Here is a 7,570-nt window from a genome sequence, read left to right on the forward strand (position 1 = left end):
CTGCTTGACATGAAGAGAAATAGGTAACCATTGGCAGTTACTGAGGAGTGGGGAGACATGTTCAGAAAGAAGCAGATAAATAATAATGATAATAATAATAATAATATTTGTTCATGAGAAGCAGCATGGCCTAGTGGATAAAACACGGGCCTGGGAGTCAGAAGGTCATAAGTTCTAATCTCGGTCCACCACTTCTCTGTTGTGTGACCTTGGGCAAGTCACTTCATTTCTCTGGGCCTCAGTTACCTCATCTATTAAATGGGGATCAAGACTGTGAGTCCCACATGGGACAGGGACTATGTCCAACCCGATTTGCTTATATCCACCCCAGGGCTTACTATACTGCCTGGCACATAGTACTGTGCTCTGCGATAGACACAGCACAATCAAGATCAGAGATGGCCCCTGTACCACACAGGGCTCACCCTCTAAGAGGGAGGGAGAACAGGTATTTAATTTCCATTTTGAAGATGAGGAAACTGAGGCACAGAGAAGGTAAGTGACTTGCCCAGGGTCACACAGCAGACCAGTGGAGGACCTGGTATTAAAACCCAGTTTTCCTGACTCCCAGGCCTGTGCTCTTTTCATTTGACGACTCTCCTTCTCTGACATTAGTGATGTAGCTTTTACATTTCCCTTTAAGCATGCTTCACAAGGTATGTGTTTATCTATAGATAGGATTTTAAAAGGACTAGCTAGCTTAGAAGTAATTTGTTTCTCGAATGTTTTTCCAGGTATTATTATGCCTTTCTAAAAGCACCATTAATTTCTGCAAAGCAAGCATCCTCCACCCCTTGCCATGACTCATTCATTCATTCAATCATATTTATTGAGCGCTTACTGTATGCAGAGCACTGTACTAAGCACTTGGGAAGTACAAGTTGGCAACATGGAGAGACGGTCCCTACCCAACAGCAGGCTCACAGTCTAGAAGGGGGAGACAGGCAACAAAACAAGACATATTAACAAAATAAAATAAATAGAATAAATATGTACAAATAAAATAGAGTATACAAACATATATACATACATACAGGTGCTGTGGGGAGGGGAAGGAGGTAACGTGGGGGGGATGGGGAGGGGGAGGAGGGTGAGAGGAAGGAGGGGACTCAGTCTGGGAAGGCCTCCTGGAGGAGGTGAGCTCTCAGTAGGGCTTTGAAGGGAGGAAGAGAGCTAGCTTGGCGGATGTGTGGAGGGAGGGCATTCCAGGCCAGGGGGATGACGTGGGCCGGAGGTCGATGGCGGGACAGGAGAGAACGAGGAGATTAGTGGCAGAGGAGCGGAGAGTGCGGGCTGGGCTGTAGAAGGAGAGAAGGGAGGTGAGGTAGGAGGAGGCGAGGTGATGGAGAGCCTTGAAGCTGAGGGTGAGGAGTTTTTGCCTGATGCGTAGGTTGATTTGTTGCCACTGGAGACTCTTGAATATCTTACTGTTGACTGGAGACAACTGGATAAAGTTGTTCTCTTTTTTGAGTTTTAAAGATCCTGTAGCCCCCATAGTATCAGCTTTTAATGCTGAAAAACTTTGCTCTAAACCTTCTTGTGAATCTGTTACCTTCCTGGCCTGCATTAGCCTAATGAGGCAACTGGGAGCTCCAGTCAGAGTACTTCCACCAGGTCTTTTCTAAGACATGAAGCGCCATGGCCTAGTGGAAAGAACGTGGGCCTGGGAGTCAGAAGGTTGTGGGTTCTAATCCCAGCACTGCCACTTGTCTGCTGAGTGACCTTGGGCCATTTACTTCACATCTCTGTGCCTCAATTACCTCATCTGTAAAATGGGAATTAAGACTGATAGCCCCATGTGGAGCAGGGACTCTGTACAGCCCGATTATCTTGCATCTACCCCAGCATTTAGTACAGTGCCTGACACATAGTAAATGCTTAACAAATACCATTAAAAAAAAAAGATTGAGTGGACAGGTGGGGGAGGAAAGAGGGTTAAAAAATGGAACAATTTGCTGGTACAGCAGTTTCACCCTTTAAAACCACCCTGGACAAGACCTCTTATTTCAGCAGTCCTATATGGGATTTTTCCCCAAGAAGTGCCCTCAAAATTGGCATGCCCATGGTAGCCAAGTGGTGAGCCTGAGCAATTGCCCTGCTTGCCCCTACTCAGTGCTGGCTCTGTTTCTTTTAATTTGAAAATAATAATAATAATGAATAATAACAGAGAAGTATAATAGTGTCCAGAGGAATTGTATGATTAAAGAAATCAAAAGTCAAACCCATTATGCTCTTAAAGCTGAAGAATGTGCTGAGCCTACCTATAAGAAGTAGTAATAAGAACAGAGTACATGAAAGAAACACATTTCAAATATGGAGAATACCTGCTGTTGGGTAGGGACCGTCTCTATGTGTTGCCAACTTGTACTTCCCAAGCGCTTAGTACAGTGCTCTGCACACAGTAAGCACTCAATAAATGCGATTGAATGAATGAATGAATGAATAAACCCCAATCCATCAACCCCAAATCACATGATGAAAAGGAAAAGAAACAATATTGTTAAAAGATTTAGACATGGACCACTGGATAGCCGGGCTATTTTTCTACATTTCATTTCTATCATGCAATTACTCACTGGTGAAATGTATTTCTTTACCAAACTATCGAAGAACTGACAACTACGAGATACAAAGTGTATTATCTAAAGAAATTAGACTGAGTTCAGTTTTAGAGGAAGGTCATTAGATCATTAGACACTCACTGTAGTCACTGGACAGTTTGGAAGGCCTGAGACAAGCAATTGCCTGATGGGATCAATAGTATTTATTGAACACCTACTGTGTGCAGAACATCATGTTGGGCTCTTGGGAGACGACAACAGAGTTGAGAAGATTTAGTTCCTGCCCTCAAAGAGCTTACAATCTAATGGATTGAAAAGCTATTACTATTCTTATTATTACTGTTAGAGCATTGGCCTGGGAATCAGAAGGACATGGGTTCTAATCCTGACTCCCCACCACTTGTCTGCTGTGTGGCCTTGGGCAAATCACTTCACTTCTCTGTATCAGTTACCTCATCTGTAAAATGGGGACTAGGACTGGGAGCCCCATTCGGTACAGAGACTTTGCTCAACACACTTTCCTTGTATCCACCCCAGTGCTTAGTATAGTGCCTGGCACACAATAAGCACTTAACAAATACCACAATTATTATTATTATTACTGTTAATATCATATTTCTTAAGCACTTACTAGGTGTCGGGCACTGTTCAAAGCACTGAGGTAGACACAAGTTAATCAGGTCGGTCATAGTCCCTGTCCTACATAGGGCTCACACCCTTAATCCTCATTTTGCAGAGGTTAGGATTATAACCCAGGTCCTCTGACTCTCAGGCCCATGATCTTTCCAGTAGGCCACACTGCTCCAACTGGCCTTCATTTAGAGGATGGAAGGAAGGAAAGATACATCCAGAGGTTGTATCTAGAATTCATGTCCCAAAGTTGTGTGAGCCCACTGTTGGGTGAGGACTGTCTCTATAGGTTGCCAACTTGTACTTCCCAAGCTCTTAGTACAGTGCTCTGCACACAGTAAGCACTCAATAAATACGATTGATTGATTGATTGATTGATCAAGGAGTTGTGTTTCACTTATTGTTGAGATATTGATCACAAAGCTGGCTAGCTCATATGCAACTCCTGTCATTTTCCTTATTGGATGACTACTGCTTTCATCTTGATACAGCCTGATGTTCCACAGTGTGATTGTCCTTTTCTTCATGTTAAGTTTCTTGGTTTGGGCCCAGCAAAGTTAATGTCAATCAGGCACAGTTCTGATAAGCCTAGCTTGTCACAATTTTTTTGACAGTTTTTCTATTCCTCCTCCCTAATCAGGGTAAGCAATGTGTTCCTAAATAGGACTTCTCAGACATTCAGCTGAGCATGAAATAGAAAGAGGAAACCTAATAAAATATTTGTTAGATAAATGCTGTTTATGATTTTTAAAGGCAGTCATAAAAATAGGGGATGGCTCGTATGTCCGCAACCTACAGCACATCAGGCTGTGCTTAATGAAAATCAAGGATCCGACCTAAAATAAATATGTCACTCAATCCCCATGTGGTGGCTCAGTGGAAAGAGCCTGGGCTTTGGCGTCAGAGGTCATGGGTTCAAATTCTGACTCCGCCAGTTGTCAGCTGTGTGACTTTGGGTAAGACACTTCACTTCTCTGTGCCTCAGTTACCTCATCTGTAAAATGGGGATGAAGACTGTGAGCCCCCTGTCGGACAACCTGATCACCTTGTAACCTCCCCAACACTTAGAACTGTGCTTTGCACATAGTAAGCGCTTAATAAATGCCATTATTACTTATTATTTATTTATTTCTCCCCAATTTTCTCTGCCCCCTCTCCTTGTCCACTCCTTTCTCTGTCCCCTTCCTCTCTCTGTCTTTTTCTCTTCCTTTCTCTTCCTTTTTCATATCAACTGGACCACTGCACCTGTAAAACAGTGAATGTGGAGGCAGTCTTTCTGATACCAATTGTTTTCAAAGAGATGCTTTTTTTTGGTTCCTTTGGTGCCTCAATGTGGCACCAGTCTCTGCCCAAGGCAGCGGTTGGGGCAGGGTCCAGGCTGCGGTGTGCCAGACAGCCAGTTGGCTACCTGCACCATCATTTCTGCTCCCATAGCGAGTCCAACATGGCTCCAGGATGGGGAACGTGGAGTGAGGGGGCTACTCCTGGGCTGGGTGACTGGTGGGGACTGTAAGCTCATTGTGGGCAGGGAATGTGTCTGTGTATTGTGATATTGTACCCTCCCAGTGTTAAGTATTGTTCTCTGCACACAGCAAGCACTCAATACATATGATTGACTGACTGACAGATTGAGCAGGAGGGGCAGGACAGCCCACGCTCCCATTGCTTCAGCTCTTTCACCATCAGGATGTGACCCCTGGGCCTGAGATCTGTGAGGTTTCCATCATCCTTCCCGAGCTGCAGGACGAACCAGAGGAGTTCTTGCCATCCCTCTGTCCCTTGCCGGTGTTGCCGTGGTTTTAAATGTCCTGTGAAATGCCTGCTTGCCATCCCAATAAAAGGAAACATTTACTTTCACCCCCTGGGACTGGGCTTCCCTGCCTCAGGTTTCTCCCCCTCTTCAGTCTATTTTATAAAAAGCGGCATGGATTATTTTTTATATTATCATTTATTCATATTAATGTCTGTCTTCCCCTCTATACTGTAAGTTCACTGTGGGCAGGCAATATGTCTACCAACTCTGTTGTATTGTACTCTCCTAAGTACTTAGTACAGTGCTCTGTACACAGTAAGCACTCAGTAAATACTATTGATTTTTTTAATGCCCATCAGAATCCATCACTTCCTACCTCAAAAATTACCATAGACTCCTCCCCATTGCTTCTCAGGTTGAAAATTCCTAAACACTCTCCTGCACAACAAGCACCCTCTCAGTGGAGAAGGGAGATTTTAAATGTTTGATTGCTCTGGTAAATTTTCTTACTTTCACCCCTTCATTTCTCTATCTTTCTGTCTTTCCTGTCTCTTCAGCCCCATCTCCTGGAGGTTCCATCTTTTGGCACCATCCCCTGACCCACTTAGAGTTCCTCTAAAATCTCAGCACATATTGAGCCTTCTTCAAAGCAGTTGTGAAAGTCCAGGTACTTTAAGTGAGCAAGAGCAGCTGAAGGTTGCTGCAAAGTGGTTTTGCACACTCCTCAGGTGCCCATTCTGAAAGAACCCTGCAATTAGGAGAAACTGTGCTATAGCATTCACAGTTTGATGGAGGCACTCACTTGCGCAGAATCATTTCATACAAGTAAATCGGGTTGGACACAGTCCCCTGTCCCACATGGGACTCATAATCTCAATCCCCATCTTACAGATGAGGGAACTAAGGCCCAGAGAAGTGAAGTGACTTACCCAAGGTCACACAGCAGACAAGTGGTGGAGCTGGGATTGGAACCCATGACCTTCTGACTCCCAAGACAGTGTTCTATCCACTACACCATGCTGCTTCCAGCTGGAAGGTTCTCTTTACCCACAACTCACCAGCTGGAACTCTGTTCCTCCCAAGCTCACCTTCTATCTGTACCTCGCTCTTGACCCTCCCTCTTTTGACCCCCTCACTCACATCATTCCCTCTCCTGGAATTCTCTTCCCCACCAAAATCCCCCAGGTCACAGATCTCCCCATCACCAAAACCTCTTAAATTCATATCTCCTCCAGGAAGCTTTCCTTGATTAATTTGTCACACCCTGGTTGCATCAATCCAACAGTCACTCCTAGCCCCGAAGTATTTAATTCCAAACCTCAGCATTTATGTAGCTATGTCGACTTAGCTGTATGTTTGGTTATTTATTCAGCTATTCCATCTTGACATTTGTACTACTATTTGTTATATCTTTGTTCTTCCTTCCATTCCCACTATTTGTAAATCATTTTTGTCTCTCTTTCCCTCCCATTAGACTGTAAGTGCCTTAAAGACAGGGAATGTTTGTTTTGTTCTGTTGGGCTCTCCTGGAGTCCTGAAGTTGATCCAGTAGAAAGAGCACTGCTCTACTAATCAGGAGACCTAGGTTCTGGTACCCTGGTTCTGCCTGTAAATAGTTAATGGAGGTGAGGACAGCACACTCACTTCGCAATGTGCTGTACCCCAGCCTGCTTACTTGCTCACTGAACTCTGTGCCCCTGTAGGAAAACAGCTGGCAAGGATGAGAAAGTGCTGTTCAAGGCCCTGACATTATCATCAATTTCTCCGCACAGGTTCTTGGTTCTGAAGTCTTAGGACCAGGGGTTCATCTGCCTTTCCTGTTGGGAGACCACATCTTCATTTGCTCTTCCAAGTGCTTAGTTCATTGACTGATTTATCAACTCTGACCTGACCAACCACACCATGTGGTTGGTCATGTAAGAACTGATCTATCTATATATGTCCATATAGATATATAACTCCAATTATGGTGTGCATATGTGGAGAGAGAGAGAGAGAGAGAACACACTCAAAAAAAGCACCATTGCTGAGGAAATTCACTCATGGGTGTATGTGTGACTAGAAAGGTCAATATGGGACCTACAATTAATGGATCAATCATATTTATTGAGCACTTACTGTGTGCAGAGCAGTTAGAACAGTGCTCTGCACATAGTAAGTGCTTAACAAATGCCATCATCATCATTATTATTATTATTACTAAGCGCTTGGGAGAGTAAAATATAATAAAGTTGATAGACATATTCCCTGCCAACAGTGAGCTTACAGTCTAAAGGGGGGACAGACTTTAACATAAATCAATAAATTACTGCTATGTTCATAACATAAATCAATAAATTACAGATATACACATAAGTGCTGTGGGGCTTGGACACACGAACGTTGACCCCTGTTGTGTTGTCAATGTTTGTGATTTTCAGTTTCCCATGCTCTTTGGCTTCATTGTTTCGTGATCCTTACAGAGCTTCTGCTCTATCAGAGCCATGCCTTTTCTTGGTTGAAGTGCATCATGCTGGTCTATCTTCAGCAGTTGACTCCCAGCTAAGCTGGGATGCAGAATTGGCTGTGACTTTGCTAATGAACTATTAAGAACAACCAATGAATCAATGGTATTTATTGAGCACTT

The sequence above is a fragment of the Tachyglossus aculeatus genome, chromosome X1, assembly GCF_015852505.1.
Source record: "Tachyglossus aculeatus isolate mTacAcu1 chromosome X1, mTacAcu1.pri, whole genome shotgun sequence".
Taxonomy (NCBI): Eukaryota; Metazoa; Chordata; class Mammalia; order Monotremata; family Tachyglossidae; genus Tachyglossus; species Tachyglossus aculeatus.